The 20345-nt window shown below is 33.4% G+C and overlaps 1 long non-coding RNA gene across 5 annotated transcripts in view; it reads right to left on the bottom strand.

Moving 5' to 3' along the window:
- LOC140686569 (uncharacterized) overlaps window positions 1-20345 on the bottom strand; it is a 464075-nt gene that overhangs the window by 369895 nt on the left and 73835 nt on the right. For all 5 annotated transcript variants that reach the window (XR_012060402.1, XR_012060398.1, XR_012060399.1 and 2 more), the window contains exon 2: window positions 11810-11901. This is a non-coding gene — a long non-coding RNA (uncharacterized lncRNA). The remainder of the gene's footprint in view (window positions 1-11809; window positions 11902-20345) is intronic.

Raw genomic sequence — 20345 nt, 5'->3', positions numbered from 1 at the left:
CATTATGCTGAGTGGAATAAGTCAGATAGATTTGTGGTTACCAGATGTGGAGGGCAGGGGAAGAGAGAATTGGAGAAAGGTGACAAAAGATACAAACTTCCAGTTATAAGATAAGTAATTATCAGGGATGCAGTGTACAGCATGATGACTATAGCTAACACTGCTGAATGATATACAGTAAAATTGTTAAGAGAGTAAATCCTTTAAGTTTTCATCACAAAGAGAATTTCTTCCTTTTTTTCATTCTTTTCTATTTATTGTATTCATATGAGAAGATGAGTGTTAGCTAAACTTATTGTGAAATATAATCATTTTACAATATATGTAAATCAACCAATTGTGCTGTATGCCTTAAACTTATACAGTGAAATATGTAAATTATTTATCAATAAAACTAACACTATAAAATTTTTAGAAGAAAATATATAGAAAATCTTCATGACATTGGATTTGGCAATGGTTTCTTGGTTATGGCACTAAAAGAATGGGCAAAAAAGAAAATAGAGAAATAGTACTTTGTAAGAATAAAAAAAAAGTGTGCATCAAAGGACACTATCAAGAGAGTAAAAAGGCAGCCCACAGAACAGGAGAAAATATCTGCAAATCATATAGCTGTTAAAAATTTATATCCAGAATATAAAAAGAACTCCTACAAGTCAACAACAACAACACAACAACATCAAAGCCCAATTTAAAAGGGCACAAGGGATTTGAATAGATACTTTTCCAAGGAATATTTACTAATGGCCAATAAACACATGAAAAGATGCTTAACACCACTGATCTTTGGCAAATGCAAATCAAAACCACAATGAGATAACATTTTATGTTCTTTAGGATAACTATTACCAAGAAAACAGAAAAATAAAAATGTTGGTAAGGATGAGGAAAAATTGGAATGTTTGTGCATTGCTGGTGAGAATGTAAAATGGTGCAGTTATTATAGAATATTACATGGTAGGTTCTCAAAAAATTAGACACAAAATTACTATATGACTTGGCAATTCCACCTCTAGGCATATACCCAAAAGAACTGAAAACAGGGGCTTGCACCAATGTTTACAGCAGTTTTACTTATAATAGCCAAAACATAAAAACCCAAATACCCAATGACAATAAATGGATAAAAATATGTGGAATATATACACAATGGAATAATCTGCAGACTTAAAAAAGAATGAAATTCTTATACAAGTTCCAATGTGTATGAACCTTAAAATTACCATGTTAAGTGAAATAAGGCAAACACAAAGGACAGATACTGCTTGATTTTACTTAGATAGGCACCTACAGTAGTCAAACTCACAGTCAGAAAGGAGAATAGCAGTTACCATGGAAAATGGGAAATTATTACTCAATGTGTACAGAATTTCAGTTTGGGAAGATGAAAAATTTCTGGACATGGATAATAGTAATGGCTGAACAACAATATAAATGTACTTAATGCAACTAAATTGTATGCTTAAACATAACATGTTTATGCATAAAATGGTAAGTTTTATGTTATGTATGTTTTACTGCAGTAAAAATGCAAATAACATTATTATGAATACTTCAACTTTAAAAAAAAATAGAGAATGAGATGAGCAAATTTTTTTCCAAATAGATCAATCTTGGAAACTACAAGGCAAATTAACAGCAGCTAGTCATGTAAAAACTAAATTTGAAAAAAAAAATATGGTGGAGGTGAGCATAAATATCCAGAAGTTTTACAAATGTGATTCAATTTATAAAAATTCACTTGTTTATAGTTTTTCAACATTTCTGCAAAGTAACATATTCTTATTTTTCTTGATTTCACAGACATAAAAATTAAGGAGGAATGATTATACCAGTATAATTGTCCTTCTACAGAGCCAAGGGTTCTTTGAGCAAGGACTATAAAAGAGTGGAGTTGAGAATAGCTTATAAATAGTACATAATATTGAACCACAAGAGACTGTAGGTATCCAGGGATCCACTTTGTAGACAATAACAAAGCAGACATTCTGTGCAGTGCAATGTTAACTCATCAAGTTTTGGGTGTCCTAATTGTGCACATTCCAAATTGACCTTTGATTGGCTTCTGGGAGATAACTTTAAGCTCTATTGATATCTTGCCTGACAAAGGCATTTTTACACCTGGGGCCTTTGGCCACACAAAAGAGTTTAGGCTAAATATATGACTCATCGCCTTGAGCCATGTGGTATCCACTTGATCTCTGAAGTGGTTGGAGACTGTGTAACCAGGGGCAGTCACACAGGTGCTTCATTCATGTCTGTGACCAACCACCAATAAAACCCCTGGACACCTACTCTCAGGTGAGCTTCCCTGGTTGCCAGTACTCCACATGCACACATCACTTCTGGGAGAATTAAGTGACATCCATGCAACTCCCCTGAGAGAAGAAAACTGGACACTTGTGTTTGGCCTCTCATGGATTTGGCTCCCTGCATCTTTTTTCCTTGCTGATTTGAATCTGTATTCATTTGCTGTAATAAGCAATCGCCATGTGTATCACAGCTTTTCTGAATTCTTTGAGTTCCACCAAATCACTGAAACTGACAGTGGTACTGGGACCAGCCACACATAGCCTGAGAAAAGCATCATTCCAAGAGACCATACAAAAGGGAGAATAATTTGTGGAAAACAATGGGAAGGCATCCAGAGACAGGCAAAGCAAGTAAGTTCAAAAAATCAGTAAAACAGAACCCTCATCCTAGAGTAATTTCTAGAGACGATACTTACAGTGTGTCTGAGTCCTGCTCTATTGTTAGAGAAAACCTGATGCAATTAAATTTAGGATTTAAAAAAAATCAAATCTATTCTGACCATGAATATGAAACCTGAGTTCTCCATTGTGTATGGCTTAATGGATAAGTGAGGACTTTAACTCAGGTTACTTGGGCTCTGATTCACGCTTCTCCAATTACTGCCTGGGTATCCTCTGGCAATTTAGACTCACTGTCAGTGTATCAGCTTCCCACATACACAACAGTGAGATCAATCATGCCAGCTTCATAATTTATGGACATTAAGTAAGTTAATATATGTAAAATGCTTAACCAGGGCCTAGTAAGGGTTTACTAAATGATTTTTATAATCTCCCCAGAAGGCACTGGAAATAAACAAATTATTGTTTCAGTCTTAAAAAAATTCTATAATGGAATGTTCACTCTTAAGTTATTCAAATACATAAAAACATATAATTTTTCTTTCTAAAATAACTAGTGTCATTTTATTTTGCATCTGTAAATAATTATTGTTAATGATTTTTAAAGTGTTACCTTAGAATTCATGGTAAATGTTATCATAGGGCTTTTTTTAGCCCTTTATTCACTAATATGGATCATTGAATATTCCCACTTACTTACAAAGTACCTTTTAAAAAGTTTATTTATGCCATAAATAAACCAATCTGCATTTGTAAAGTGCTACATGGCTTTCTTCCCTCCCATCTCACACATATGTAGTGATCCTAGAGCACTGTCATGCATTGGCTGACTCCACAATCTGGCTTAGAAAAGAAAAAAAGAAAAGGAAATTACACTACTTTTGAGACTGTGCTATTAAAAAATGACTGAAGAAAGGAAGAAACAGAAGAATGCCTCTGTCACTATCTGTCATGGCTCAGAAGATCCCATTCCAACTGAGGATGCCATTCTTCGTGAAGATGATGTGCCTGGATGGTGAAATAGAGATGATCCTCCACACTACAGTGACACTCCGCTACACACCCACAGAACAGTGCCATATTCTCTCTTAAGTTCAGCAAGTGTATGTGAAAGGAAGAATCCCAAGAGTGAGGACACTTTGTTTTATAACTAAGAGAAAGGAAACGGCTCTTGCTTCACTGTTAGGAATTTCAAAGTTTCCTTTTTCAGTAACTAGCATTAGACTGTGGCTTCTATCAACAATCTCCTGTTTTTTACCATCCACTGCTTCACTCAAACCACAAATTCTGTTCACTGTATCACTTACACATTTCTCAAATATATAATTCTTTCACTTGCATTAGCACTAACAGAATATGTGACATTAGTTATTTCCCCTAGTAAATAATAATCTCTTAATATTCACTTTTGATATGTTTTTAGGGGAAAAAAAACACATACAGAAAGTTTTAAATAAAGAAACTTACTGTGTACAAAGAACTCTTAAAACTTAACAATAAGAGAACAGACAATTAAGAAGGGCAAAAGACTAACAGACACCTTGCCAAACAAGATATAAAAATGGCAAAAATCACATGAGAAGATGCTCCACATCATGTTATCGAGGGAACTGCAAATAAAAACAACAGTGTGACACCACTAAATGCCAATTACAATGGACAAAATCTGGAATACTGACAATACTAAATGCTGGCAAACTGTGGATCAAAAAGAATTCATGAACTGCTAATGGGAATGCAATGATACAGCCACTTTGGAAAACAGCCTGGTGACTCTTACCAAACTAAATATAAGCTTATCATATAATCAGGCAATCATACTCCTTGGTATTTACCCAAAGGAACTGAAAATTTACTTCTACATGAAAACTTCAACATGAGTATTTACAGAAACTCTATTTATAAATTGACAAAACCTGGAAGCAACCAAGATGCCCTTCTGTAGGTAAACAAATAAACTGTGGTATATTAAGATAATGGAATATTATGCAGCGCTAATAAGAAACTGATTACATCCTTTTGATGCATACCCAGTTTCATAGGCTGAAGACCAATATTAAAACATGACAACATCCACAATAATTAACTGTGATTTAACTTTCTAGCCTTACTTTCTAATAGTCTCACTTTGTATTATCATGTTTTGGCCACAATGAATTTCTTTCATTATCTGAATTATACCAGATTTTCTTTTCCATAGGTCCTTTGCATTATGTTCTTTCCTCTGCTAGAAATGCTATTCAGACAACCTCTTAACTGCTTAATTCCTGCTCATTCTTCAGATCTAGGCAGGAAATGAACTTACTTAGAAGAGCTTTCCTTTGCTGGCCATAAAAAAAATCTAGTTCCTATTGCTATGTTTTTATTATATATGGTATGTTCCTTCATTCCATATTGATTCCAAATCAAATTGATTTGTATAAAATTTGCCTCAGCTGGTAGATTGTAATCTCTGTGAGTTCACAGAATCAATCTATCTTGTCAGTAGCACAACATACAGCACATGGTAGGTTCTCAAGTAGTATTAAGTTACATGATTGAGTGACTAAGTTGATCAATATGGACAGAAAAAACTAAGTAAGGGGGAAATTGTCAGTTGATCATAGGATATGTATCTCTGAATATCTAACTCTCTTCTTCTAATCCAGACTGGGAGCAAATAATTGATTGATAATTGTTAAGAAAACTTCCATTTTTTAAAAAAAATTCTGCCCAAATAAAGAGTAGCATTTTAAATAGGTTTTTAAAATACATGAATACAAAAATTTAAAGCAATTTTTTTATAAAATATATATTCTTATATCTAAAACACAAACACAATTTTTAGTCTAAAATAGTATTCTGCTTATAATTCACTTTTTCTTATATTTTCCCCAACTTTTCCTAAAATGAAAATCCAGAAAAAACGAAATTCATGTTCATACCAAAAATCAAGTCAGTCATCAATACATACATATGTGATACTGATATGAAATCTCTGATTACAATATTAATGATATTACACCAAGAAAGACATTTGACAGATGGCTTTTTTTCTTACTTGAAACAAAATACATTATGTTTGGAAGAATTCAAATTAGTACCAACTTGAAATTGATTAGCTTTCTCTAATCCACATATATTATCTCTTAAAATGAACAAAGGATTTTCTGTCTCAATATGTTCAATAACATACACTTTGAGATTTCAGTTCCCAAAATTTAAATTTGTGGTGTATAGATGTACACTTGATGACACATCTCATTTAAGAAGATAGAAATTTTCAAAGTAAAATGTTACAAAAACAATATTGATAAGAGTGCATTTAAGCTCAGTATTCAGCAGCCACACTAGATGAAATTCTCATAGGTCTTATAAACCGTGTTGTAAATCTCAGTCTATATCAGATCAAGAATTTACGGAGGAATTCTACAAATACTAAAATACAAGTTTGCTCAGAATTTCATATTTACTTGATTCAAGTTACATGAGCACTTCATTGCAAAAGTAATAGACTGCTATTATGTAACAAATGTGCTTTTATTCTCAATTTCTGGATTTAGCAGAATTCAGCAAACCATAGTTCATAAGTCAATAGATAAAGTTTTATGGGAACATAACCATGCTCTTAATCTACACATTGTCTATGACATGTATAGCTACAATGACAGAGTTGAGTAGTGGTGACAGGGACCATATGCCCTTCAAAGCCTAAACTATCTACAATCTGACTCTTAACAGAAAAATTTGCTGATTCTGGTATGTCATTGCACTTTATCTGTTCCGTAAATATGGGAATATTAGCCTTAATTATTTTAGCTTGTATTGAAACACCAAGAATCACTAAATCTAAGGAAAAGCTACATATCCAGAGTTTGAAGAAAGAAAACTATATACTAGATAGATTCTAGGTACTAGATAGATTCCTCATTCCAGTATACGTAAGTGGAGCAACAAATTAATAAGTAAAATACCTAGCTAAAGCAACTTTCTAATTCTAGTATCCTACAGGAAGTTGAAGGTTCAGAGGTAAAATTTTGCAGTTTGAACAATCAGTCACATGTTGGGAGAGATTTTATAAATACAGCTCTTCTAATATCTTTATAGGTTTTCTATGTATTTGATTATATTTCACCCATGCTTCAAAATCACACAAATAGCAGTTTTTGATAAATGCCTCTCACTAGCAGGTTAGCTCATAGTTCAGACTTTTTTAATTCATGACTTCGAATTCCCTAAAAACACTTTCACCAAGCTAAGAATATCCACTAGGTAATACCTTAATTCACTGAGAGGTCTTAAAGGATCTCATAATCATGCTACTGATTCAATCTTTATCCTGACATTGTCTTACTTTTAGAATCTCTGACTCACTAGATAAAAGAAATAGGTTTATTTTCCAACCAAGCAAATTCCAGTATCTAGGCATTCTCTTAGAATCCTAAGTGTCTAGTTATTTTTTGTTTCATACATTTTTTTCACAAACAGCTAAAATAAATAAATATATACTTTCAATATTTTACTTAGACAATTCTTCCCAAATCCAAAAGAATTTTAGGATCATTGAAATAAAAAGTCAGGTCCCCTGAGGCAACATTTTTATCAAATGATTAGAAAGATACAGTACAGGTGGCCACTTTTTCAGACCGTTTTAGAGGTTTCCTTTTCATTTTTTCCATGCTGCTCTAACAATTTCCTCACTACTTTTCCAGTCTCTACTAACACTTCTTTTCTGCCATCATCCAGCCCTCAATCCAGTGCCACACATTTTAGGGTCCTTTTTGGTAATACTCCACTCCTGGAACCAATTTCTGCATCAGATATCTACCGCCACAATAATGCTGCAAAACAAATCACCACAAAAAGTGGCCTAAACCAATGAGCACCTATTTATCTCACAAGACTGTGGTTCAGCATTCAGGCTGGGTGGCTCTTCTGGCTTTAATTGTGCTCACCTATGTTTCTGGATTTTAGCAGACTGTCAACTGGGATAACAAGGGTTACTGGACCACCTGATCTCATCCTATTGCACATTAACTCATTCCTGTGATCATAATGGTGACAAGAGGAGAAGAGTGAGAGTAGAAACATAAGCTTTTTCAAGCGTATACGTGGACCACATATGCTAACATCCCTTTTGCCAAAGCACATCACTTGTCCGAACTCAGAATCAAACGGCTATGAAATATTTTGCCTCACTGGTAGAAAGCACTACAAAGTCACATGTCAGAGGGTGTTATTTGAGGGGAGAAATGAAGAATAGGCCCATTAATGCAGTCTACACAACAATAGCAGGCTTCAGGGGAAACCATGGCCTCTCCTACCTAGGAAGTAATTTTCCCATCTATGCTTACCACATAAATACTCTGACAGCAGATAGTTCAGGGAGACAATGAGTCACGTGTGCCCAGTTTCTTCTCCCACTGTCCCATGGACAGAAACCTTAAAAAAACTGTCACTGAGGCAAAGGGTACAGAGACCAGGAATACTAATCTGGTACTTTAAAAATACTAAATACATGTTCTCCTATTTGCACTTAATTTTGGTTCTTATTTTTAACAGTTGTGGGACTTTGACTATCTCAGCCATTCTATGTCATTGTAGTTGCTCTGTAAGGCATTGTCTTTGTTTTGTCTGCTTATTTTTCCCTTCTCCCTAATCTGAGGAATGTCTCTTTATGTTACATTTTCTATGATTTAGTATAGTTAAGGACAAACATTTCGATTAATAAATGAATTAATTAACTACCATTTTGATGTAATGAAGAGTATATCTGTAACTTAAATAGGTCTCTATAATAACAGTGAAAACCCTAAAAAGGTAAGAAGCACAGAGAAATTGTTGGTTGGTTTGAGGTGAGTTCACTTAGTCTGGATTCCCTAGAAGCAGAGCCATGGATGTGGAGCTATGTGCACAGTTTTATTACATAGTGCAGTCTCATGACTACAGGATAAGGAAAACAAAGAAAAGAGACACAGTCCTTGAAAAGATATATACGAGCTGTCCTCTGCCACTCTGTGACTGATTGTTCTGTGGGACCATGCCCCTGAGGAACCATATAAATTGTGTGTTACAACTATCTGTAAGGGATAGAAAAGGGGAATAATTTATCTACTGGTCTTTTATCACTTTGGTCAAAGTTCAGCTCCTCCTGGGGTTTTAATTTCCCTAACCTTTCAGGGTTGTGCATGTCTGGGCTACACATTCATGGGCTATCCTACTATACATAAAGACCAGAGCATCATGGACAGCATCACCAGTGCAGTCCCCAGCTTGCAAATGAGAGTTGTATGCAGAAGCCAGGAGTGCAGGTGAGATCAGTCAGTACTCCCTCCCAGCTGGAGCAAGAGGCTGGTGAAGCTGAGATGATCAGCAGTTAATACTAAAGAATTGTTTTTACATCAGATTATTAAAAGAAAAGTGAAAGATTAAAATTCACCTAATTTGTCTTTTGATGAGGTAACATTCATTTATTTGTTAGTTTATTATATCTGTCCACATTGTGCCAGACATGATACTGGATACCAGGTAGATGTGTTGATAAGAGCCAAATCAAAGACTTTTAAATTTTAACTGAAGAAGGAACTATGGTTTTAAGTGTGGTAGCAAGTCACTTACAACCAGTGTTGAACTTTAGTGGAAGAAAAAAAATATATTTCCAATGGAGAATGTGTTAGTGTACTCTTTAGAATGAGTATCAACAACTGCAGCATTGTGCTGTACACTACAAATTGACACAATGCTGTAAACTGACTATACTTCAATAAATACACACAAACAAAAAAAAATTACAGACGCAAATTAATAGTCTGAATAAACTGGAGCTACTACAAAAGCCTTGGAAAAATGGAATTGAAGGAAATGTCAGTGATAAGACCAAAAGTACCAAAGAATGTGTGGGCTTTGTATGTGTGGGTATCAAAACATAAAGTCAGAGGAATGAAATTAAACAATATTTCATCCCTTTGCTAAAAAACCTCTGGTAATAAAACAATGGTCATGAATTCTAAGTAAGAACCAACACATAAGGCAAAACATACAGGCTACTACATCACATAGATAAAGCATACATTGAAAACTATTTTATAAGAGAGTAGCTATATCAAATAATTTGTTCTTAATTTTCTTCTAGTTGGCTTGGCCTATAACCAATTGTCATAACTGCATTTACATAACATTAATTTAGGACGAAAAAATTATTTAAGTATCTCTATATTTGGACAAAGGAGAAACAAAACAAGTTCTGTTTTATGTATACTAATGAAAAAAGCATTAAGACTTCAACAAACACTTTCTCTGCAGGAAGCCAATGTTAAATAGCAGAGAGACCAAAATACATTTGGCATACAGAGGGCACAGAATTCATCTAAATAATTCAGCTGATAGAGTCTGAAGATAAAGCTGAAGGGGTAAAAATCAGGCTATATATTGCACCACTGACATGGGAGAAAGTCGGTGTGGTTCTATTGGTTTCAAAGAATTTCTTACATTCCTGAATTTACTGTGTGTTACAGTGAATCTGACTATAAGATGTTTCTTCCAGCTTATCACACACAAAATAATTCAGTAGAAGTTATATGTAAATTAAACAAATATGTTAATATGTACGAAGAATTGTATGATTCCCTGCATCCCTGTAATTTTTTTCTCATTTAATGTCTTAGTAGGATAATGGTGACAATACAAGCAATGTAACCACAAGAGAGTGAGTTTTTTTTTGTTTTATATGTCTCTCCATGGTCAAACTGAAATCCTTCCTTATGTGAAATGCATGCAGTGTTCCCAGTTCAATTTCAGTAAATGAGATCCTATCATGTGAGTACCACACACTACTTTAGTACAGTTTCATTTGACAGATGGTCACTGTTCAGGAACACATTTTTCCTAGTTCTGACAGTACCTAGGAGTTGAATTTCCCCTTATATGTTAGATTTAGCATCAGTAAGGTTTTAAATATATATATAGCTACATATGCAGCACAATGATGGCCCATGTTTTTGAGACTCAAGAGCATAGTATGGCAAAAATGATTAACTATATATTGACACCCTGTGCGAATGTAAATATATTTTTATTTCTATCATGTGAAAAGTGTAAGTTGCATTATATAAGATCTATTTCAGTTATCAAAAAATTGGTTGCTGTTCATGACAATTTAGATTGTAGTGAAACATGCCTCAATAATATAATATTTGAAAACGTAAGTGTGATATCATTTCTTTACAAAATAAAAAACATGTGCAGCATATAGATATAAAGTCACCTAGAAATTCAAGGTTTGTAAAGAAATACCACTATTTACTACTTCTACTAGATGAAATATTTAACTTAATAGTACCTCTTCTGCTACAAATAAGAAGGTATATTGGCCATTCTTAAATTATTATCTTCAAATAAAACACTTTGCATATAATTATAAACCCCTTTGTTTGCACAAATATATCAAAGCATTCCTTAACAGATTTGCCTTAAAACAGATGAAAGTATAAAATATGCCCTAAATCTCTTGTCAATACAGTATTTTTTCCTCTACTTTTCAATTATTATACAAAGGAAATCTTGTTATAATCTGCTCTTTGTTCTCCACGAAGTTAAGCATGGGTATTACCACTGGTTTCAGTATTGAGAATTTGAGTGCACAAAGGATTGTCAGTTCAAAAGGCTTTCAACTAGTACACAGAGCAATTCTACTGGTTAGAAGAGGAAGTGTTATATCATTAATAAGACCTTCAGAACAAACAGATACATCTTTTTTAAAGTGATAGTAGGTTTTTTTGAATTTATACAATATTTAAATGTCTGAAAATGTAGGATAATGATTGCATATTATAATTGGAATATAGTAGGGATGTCTCTTGTCACTCTAGGGGTATTTAGTAAGAATATCTTTTGTGTGTGCACATATCTTTTAAGTCATGTATTTGTGCTTCTTTATTTTTTCCAGACCTTTCTGAAAAAATAAAAAAAAAATGAGTGGAAATGTCTTAAATATGACTCTCTACAATCTTTGTGGTATCCTAATTATTGCAAATAATAACCAAAATCCAGGCATTTATCCATGGGGCATAATACAAAGAGTATTCTCCCTTGACTATTTAATATCAACTTCCATGAATGTCTTAAATTAGACTACACAAATTAGTAAATTTTCTTTTTTCTTTTTACTTTTTACTTACATTCCATATATCCTGGACTTGGAGCTGAAGAAGTCAACAAACTTGAAATGCCAGCAAGCACAGCCTATGCCAAAGGACCAGGAACCAGCAGCCTAGTAAAAAAGAAAACATTTAGATAACACCTGGTCTATGTGAAACTAACCCCCCAGAAAAATAATGTGGTTCCATTCCCACCCACACCAGTGGATGCTAAGTGAGGAGCATAAACTTTCACACTAAAGAAGAGAAAGGAGGTAACTCACCAACTTGTCATACCCATAGAAACTGCATAGGAGCCTAAATTTGCAAGCTTATTAGGAAGCAACACAGTCACCATTCCATACCCACTGGAGTAGTGTCAGTGGAAGCCTATTGGAGAGTCATGAACTTCATCACTATCCAGAGTGTATGTAGTTGCCCCCATCCCCATAGAGGATGTCAATAGAGACCTAGAGAGCTCTAGCTAGATATTTCTATTATTTACAGTCAGGGTGTTATCATCAGACACCTAGTGGACATTCAGAAATTCCACCCCCAACAGCAATAATGAAAAGCTCTTACTCCCCTTAAGTGATAACAGACGCTTAGCGGGGAACTTAGATTTCTACCTCTACCTACAATACAAAGAAGAACCAAATGGAATATTTCAGAACTGAAAAAATAGAATAACAAATCAAAACTCAGTGGATTGTGTCAACAGCAGAATGAAGCAGAAAGAGGAAAGGATTAGTAAACTTGAAAATAGAATAATAGAAACTTCCCAATTTGAAAAATAGAGAGAAGTATATTGGAAAGAAAGAAAGGGAGAGAGGGAGTGAGGGAGAAAATGAGGCAGGGAGGGAGGGAGGGAGGAAGGAAGGAAGAAACAGACACTCTCAAGGACCTAGAGACTATGACAAAAGATACAACTTTTTTTTTAAAATCAGAGTTGCAGAGTAAAGGAGAAAGTGGGTGAATCTGAAGAAGTACTTGAAAAAATAATGGTAAAAACTTCTTAAATTTAGCAAAATACATAAATCTAGAGATTCAAGAAGATGACCAATTCCAAAAAAATAAAACCAAATATATCTATAAGAAGACACATTACAGCAAAAATATTGTAAATGGAAGAAAGAGAAAAAATACTGAAAGCAGGGTGAGAAAAGATACACTACCTATAGGGAAAAAACAATTCAAATGAATTTTTTTTTTTACCAGAAACCATGGAGACCAGAAGAAAGTAAGCACAATATTTTTCAAGTGCTGAAAAAATAGTCTAGTAAATCTGGAGATCTATAACAAGCAAAACTTTCCTTCAGGAGTGAAGGAGAAAGAAAGACGTTCTCAGAAAAAGGAAACCAAGAATGTTTGTTGTTAGAAGACCTACCCTAAAAGAACAGCTGAAGGAATTTCTTGAAACGGAAAGGGAATAATAAAACAAGGAGTCTTGGGACACCAGGAAGGAAGAAAAGAAGAGAAGAAAAAGAAAAAAACAATGGGTAAAAACACACACTTACCTTTTCTACCTGAATATTCTAAATTACATTTGATAGTTAAAATGAATTATAACAACGTCTGATATGATTCTAAAAGCATGTGGAAGAAGTATTTAAGATATTTATATTATGAATGAGAGAGTATGGAGATATAAAAGGAAGTAAGGTTTCAAATCTTTATCTGAACTCGTAAAATGTCAACACCAGTAGACCATGATAAGTTTTGTATTTATAATGTAATATCTAGAGTGACAACTATAAAATCTACATAATGATGTATGCTCCAAAACAATGTACACAGAGTAAAACTGAATACTAAAAACATTCAAATGGCATGAAAAAAGCTTGAATCAGAAAAGAGAGAAGCAAAAAACACAAGGCCAATCAGAAAACAAAAAATAAAGTGAGAGACTCAAGCCCTAACTCGCCAATAATTATATTCAATATAAATGGTTTAAATAAATCAATGAAAAGGAAAACAGTGACAGAGCAGATTTAAAAAACACCACCTAACTATAAACAGTTTACAGGAAACTCATTTCAAATTTATTTTAATGGCATAGCTACATTGAGTATAAAAGGATGAAAAAATGTGTAACATGAAACATTAATCAAAAGAAAGCAAAATTAGCTATATTAATGTCAGATAAAGTAGACTTCAGAGCAAATAAAATTACCACAGAAAGGAACACTACATAATAATGCAATCATCAATCCACCTATAAGACATAGCGATCCTAAATATGTATGAAGCAAGAGAGCTGCCTAATGTGTGAAGCATAAACTGATAGAATTAAAGGGAGAAACAGACAAATCCACAAACATATTTAGAGATTTCAACGTTTCTCCCTCAACAATTGATTGACCAAGTACACAGAAAATCAGCCATGACATCAATCTACAGGATATAATTGACATTTATTGAACGCCTCCATCAAACAGCAGAAAATGCATTAAGAACCCATTCAATACATACATATACTATATATTCCATTCTCGAAATGACAAAATTATAGAAATGGAGAACAGATTAGAGGTTGTTCATGATATGGAAATGGGCCGGTGGGTGTACCTATAAAAGGGCAACATGAGATTGAGAGATTCTGTGGTAACAGGTATCATGTATATCTTGACAGTATCACAGGCAATATCCTGGTTATGATGTTGTACTATCGTAAGGTGTTATCATTGAAGGAAACTGGATAAAGAGTAGATGAGTATCTCTGTATTATTTCTTACAACAATTAGCTTTAAAAATTACATCAATTCAATTATTTTTATCATTTCCTTTTATTTAAAAATGTAACCTTTTGTGGTGCAGTAATAATCTGTCTCACTTATTTAAATTAATTGAAATGACCAAAACCATTAATAAACTCCAAAGGCAGATGGAATTTTTTTAAAAGTATGTTTGATTCTAGAATGGCTTATAAAAACATAGGTAGAAGTATGAAGTATAATCTCCTCATTCTGGTGGATGGGAAAATTTATCTAACTTTGAACTAAATTTTACTTTGGACCATTTGTAATGAAGTGCGCTTAAGTAAAGAACTTGAGAATTTACCTTTAAAGCAGTGCTTCTATTCGTACTTTTGAAATTACCATCAAGCTAGGAACTTTGCGAAGAACAAACACTGAAGGATGAATCATCAACCGTCTAGCAACTTCGATAAAATGAACAAAATCAGGGAAGACATTTGCAGAAAAATGTCTTAAATTTCAGCTTTAGGAATATATTCCTTCAAGTATAATACTGAATAATTTGCAAGCTTATTCTTTAAGGAGGTTTGATTCATACCTAAAAGCTCTGAAGAGCTTATCTTGATCATTACATGCAAACTATACTTAGTGTAATTGTCTTAGAAACACTTCTTTTTCTCCTCATTTGAGCAGCATGGGATGCTGCATTTTTCAGCACTCACAAGAGCTGCATTTTCATAAAAGAACTGAGCTGAATTTGGAATGCAGTTACACAATTGGGCACAAAGACAACAAACCGGAATATTCTATAGTATGCAAGTACTGAGGTATCACAGTATAGGTCTTCCTCTTTGTCAGCTGTGAGGATAAGTGCCATAAGCATGCGACTAAATTAGGTTGCGATCACCTTCAATTTTAGTTACAAGAGGTGCCAATAATTGCACTCATCCACCATTTCACTTAGTAGAACCTACCTACTCTGATTTCCTCTGCTCTACCTTCCTCATCTCACTCAAGGAATTCTGCATTACATATACATTCTCTATATAAATGAGAGAAAGCACCTCTAAGCCAATTCAAAATGACAATCATCACGAAGAAGAAAATAGCTACTAAGTGAAGGCTCAATTCACCAGTTTGCTATCATCCACTGTAAAAATTTGTAGATATTCAGATTTCATAAATTTAACTTTTCTATTTTTCGTTTGTTCAAGGGATAATAATCTGTCCCCAAAAAGCTATCTTTAGCATTAATATTCTGTGAATACTTTTCATGTTTGCATATGTTTCTTTCCCATCGCCCGTCTTGCCATCCATTTTTAAGGGACCAACTGCAAACTTTAAACATGGGAAATAATACTAAACAAAAAAATATAGCAATTTCTGTCCTGAAACTACAATCTCTCGGCATATTTTCCCCTTAAGTGACATGAATTTTGTGCCAGATTTAGACAATTGACAGAATTATGCATGTGTAGTGGCTTGGTGCCTTTTCTGTCATGTGAAATAGAACTTCTAAAATGTCTTAGGGCTCAGCCAGAAGCTTTAGCACATTTCCTGCATAGGAAGTTGGACTCACTGTAGTCTTAAAGCAAGCCTGCTGGTGAATGAAGTCATAATTCTGTAAAAGTGAGGCCATTGCAGGCTAAAAAAGAATAAAAGGGCTGTTGCTATGAGGCTGGCAAGCTGTAGGTCATAAACACATTGTTTAAAAACAAAGAAATCAACAGTTCAACACACAAAGAAAAGATGTAAACCTGATGCTTTGAGAAACTCTTCACAGTGATAGTTTGCCTGCTTTTTGGATTTCACAGGAAAATTGAATAGCTATTGTCTCTTTCACTCTGTTTTATCAAAGTAAAAAAAAAGTGGTCAATGGTCAATCATTTGAGTTATATTTTGCCATGCTTAACTCAAAATCAATCAGAAGAATGTTAATTATTTAGCATTTTATGGTGATTGGACAGGGCAAACTTTACTCTGATTCTTCCCTACACAATATTTCACCATACATAACTTAAATAAACATATCATTCAAGAAATGAGCATTCAATCCCTAATATGATAAACCCATTGTATTCATAATAACTGGTTATATAATTTGCATAATTTAATTTCATTATGTCTTATTTTATATTTAACCATTCTACTTTTAAGTTTTTTGATGTTCTATGATCTGAATAATTTTGCATTAGCTTAAACATATCAAGAGAAATTTGATTCTTCATCAGATGGGCTTTCTTACGTTCTAAATAAAGTCACAATCATCAAAGAAATTAATTAAAGGTAGCAAGTCACAGTATTTTATTGAGTATCTACTATATGTTCAATTTCATGCTATGCACTTGAGTGGATCAAAATACATAAGATATACTCTTAGATTTTAGAATGCTGACAACATATCAAAATAGTTAAACAATTGATAAATAATGTATTCAAGAAGAGAAGAAGGGACTCAGAAAAAAAACAAAAAAAACAAGGAATATAATTTTCAGGGAAGAATAGTTCAATTCCAATATTTATTTATGGATTTTTTTTCTCTCATTGTGCTAATTAGATCAAAAGAGGAATAACACATTGCTTTTGTTATTGCATACAGTCTATAAAAGAAACTGACAATAAGATAATCCAAAATAGGTATGCTTACAAATAACTTGCTTATTGTATAATATTATATAATTTACATATGTATCTTATTATAGTGGTTCATGAGGTAGAGGATAATTTTGATTAATGAAGCTATTAACCATTTTAAAATCTGGGTCAGATACTGAAACATGGTAGAAATAAGAAACTGAAGTGGGGGAAGACATGGCAATCAGTAAAATAGTATGAATGGACAAATGAAGGCAAGTTCCAGGCATCTATAACAAAGAATAATGAGTCAAATTTAGCTGTTGTATAGGCTACCCAGTATATAGCAGTGAGAGAAAAAAAATCTCAGGCATTTACTTGGGTTGTAATAAGGAATGCTTAAATCCCTGGCCGAGAAGACTAAATGTCGACTAATGAAAACTGCTTTGTGTCATTCAGCTCTGTAACATAATAATCCAATTTATTTCATAACTAGAATGCACTGCAATAACAAATTAAATAAAAAATGCAAACAAGTGTATTGTTTAAAAACCATTCACAAAGAAGTGTTGAAATAATTTTAAATTATATATGATTCCAATCTAACACATTAAAGTAGTTACAAATTCAGGAAATTGTGCCTAATGAATTTTTGAAATTTGGTAAGAAAAAAATGTGACATTTTTTCACATCTCTTATCACTTATATACACTGGGTACAGATTTTATTTGGTGTTCACTCACAGCATGATTAAAATGTCAAATTTTAATGTAATCCAAACACATGGAAGAAAAGAAAGAAAACGAGAGCCAACGTAATTGAAAAGCTCAGTCCTAGACCTTCAGTTCAAACTTTTTCCCCAAGGCACAAGTTTAACTTTTTTTTTTAAATCATGAAGCCTTGGGCTTTTTCTCATTGTTTAACTTATAGATAACTATAACATGCTCAGAAACAACAACAATAGAAAATATGAACTGCATAAATCACATCTGACTGCTAGAGGGACTCATTTGGAGAATTTTAAACTCTTAATTTTATTGAAGAATAAGCAGCTTGACAGATACACTAAATGAACTAAGTAAAGCAATTAATGTAGTTTCTATTTTCATTCATATCTTTCCCATACTCTTGATCTTGGACTTTTTTTTGACCAGCAGATGTTTTTTCAGATTGATCAAAAGATAAATGGGAAAGAGTTTAAAATAACACAAGGGGGGTGTAAAAGGAAGGCAGAATATCATAACATTCTTAATAGAAACTATAAATTCAGTTGTATGTCTAATATACACTAATGGCATTGTTAAAAATACTATTCAATTGTGATTCTCACCCAGTGTTCCATAGTAACACTTGAAGATGTACTCAAAATTCAGCAGTCAGTTGTAGACTTCTGTACTGTTACCATGTGGCAAAATATGTTCAAAACTTTTTGTCCAATTTGAAGTCCAAGAATATGGAGGGAGGGAGTAACTTTTATTCCTTCCACATAAAACAAAAGTTTAGTAACATTTATCAGATATCACAAAGCTCATCTTTTCACACAAACTAGTCTTTAATACAGGTCATACAGTAGGTGAAAAAGTGTTATTTTTCCTGAGCTATCTATCTATTGTCATAAAGCATCTATTTTTCACAAAGCATTCTATTTTTCTCTAACATGGGTCACACCGTTGGTTAGAAGCTGTGATTTACCCCTAGGCTATCTATGTATACAAACCGGTAAAAAAAAAAAATCAACACAACCATATGTAGTGTACAAGAGTATGACGGAGAAGTGATTAAAAATAATATTTTCATTTTTATTTCCTTTCTGCTTCATTAGCTCATCCATCAGACAATAAACTTTAATAAAATTGATTATTTCAAATGAATACACATTTTTGGTCTTCCTGCCTCCTGTCATGGCTCAGGTTTTCATCATTTACCATCTTGACTCCAATAACAATCTAGTTTCAGTTACTCCCATTACTTAGAAAATTTTCTTAAAGGTGTAACTTGAACTCAGAGAACCAGAATACTTGTGTCTCATGCAAACAGAAGTTGCAGAATCAGTGACATAAAGAAAAATCAATGACCTAAGAAAAAAGTCCAAATTTATTAGTAATTGTTTACTAGCCTTCCTCATTTAGCTTTGCCTGTATCTCCAGTTTTTACCTTATCAATCCATACAGGCAAGTTCTAGTGGAAACAATTCCTTGTGTATCCCATTCTCTTATACTTTTGTTTTTTCACGTGTCCCTTTTCTTTTTTAACTTTTTTTAAAATTGAAGTATAGTCAGTTTACAATATTGTGTCAATTTCTTGTGTACAGCGCAATGCTTCAGTCATACATGAATATACATACATTTGTTTTCATATTCTTTTTCACCATAAGCTACAAGATATTGAATATAATTCCCTGTGCTATACAGTATAAACTCGTGTATCTATTTTATATAGACCAGTCAGTATCTGCAAATCTCGAACTCCCAATTTATTCCTTCCCACCCTCATCCCCCCTGCTAACCATAAGTTTGTTTTCTATGTCTGAGTGTGTTTCTGTTTTAGTTCATTTGTCTTTTTTTTTTTTTTTGAAGATTCCACATATGAGTGGTACCATATGGATTTTTCTTTCTGTTTTTGGCTTATTTCACTTAGAATGACATTCGCCAGGTCCATCCATGTTGCTGAAAATGGCATTATTTTATTATTCGTATAGCTGAGTAATATTCCATTATATAAATATACCACAACTTCTTTATCCAGCAATCTGTCTATGGACATTTAGGTTGTTTCCATGTCTCGGCTATTGTAAATAGTGCTGCTATGAACACTGGGGTGCAGGTGTCTTTTTGAACTAAGGTTTCCTCTGGGTATATGCCCAGGAGTCGGATTGCTGGATCATATGATAAGACTATTTTTAGTTTTATGAGGAATCTCCATACTGTTTTCCATAATGGCTGCACCAAATTGCATTCCTACTAATAGTGTAGGAGGGTTCCCTTTTCTCCACACCCTCTCCAGCATTTATTGTTTGTGGACTTTTGAATGAAGGCCAGTCTGACTGTGTGAGGTGATACCTCACTGTAGTTTTGATTTGCATTTCTCTGATAATTAGTGATACTGAGCATTTTCTCATGTGCCTATTGGCCATTCATATGTTTTCATTGAAGAATTGCTTGTTCAGGTCTTCTCCCCCTTTTTGGATTGGGTTGTTTGTTCTTTTGTTATTTAGCTGTATGAGCTGTTTATATATTCTGGAATCAAACCCTTGTCAGTCTTATTTTTTGCAAATATCTCCTACTCTGTAGGTTGTCTTTTGTTTTTGC

Source organism: Vicugna pacos, chromosome 2, assembly GCF_048564905.1.
Source record: "Vicugna pacos chromosome 2, VicPac4, whole genome shotgun sequence".
NCBI lineage: Eukaryota > Metazoa > Chordata > Mammalia > Artiodactyla > Camelidae > Vicugna > Vicugna pacos.
Note: the sequence above shows the minus strand (reverse complement) of the source record. Positions and strands in the feature narration are given on the sequence as shown.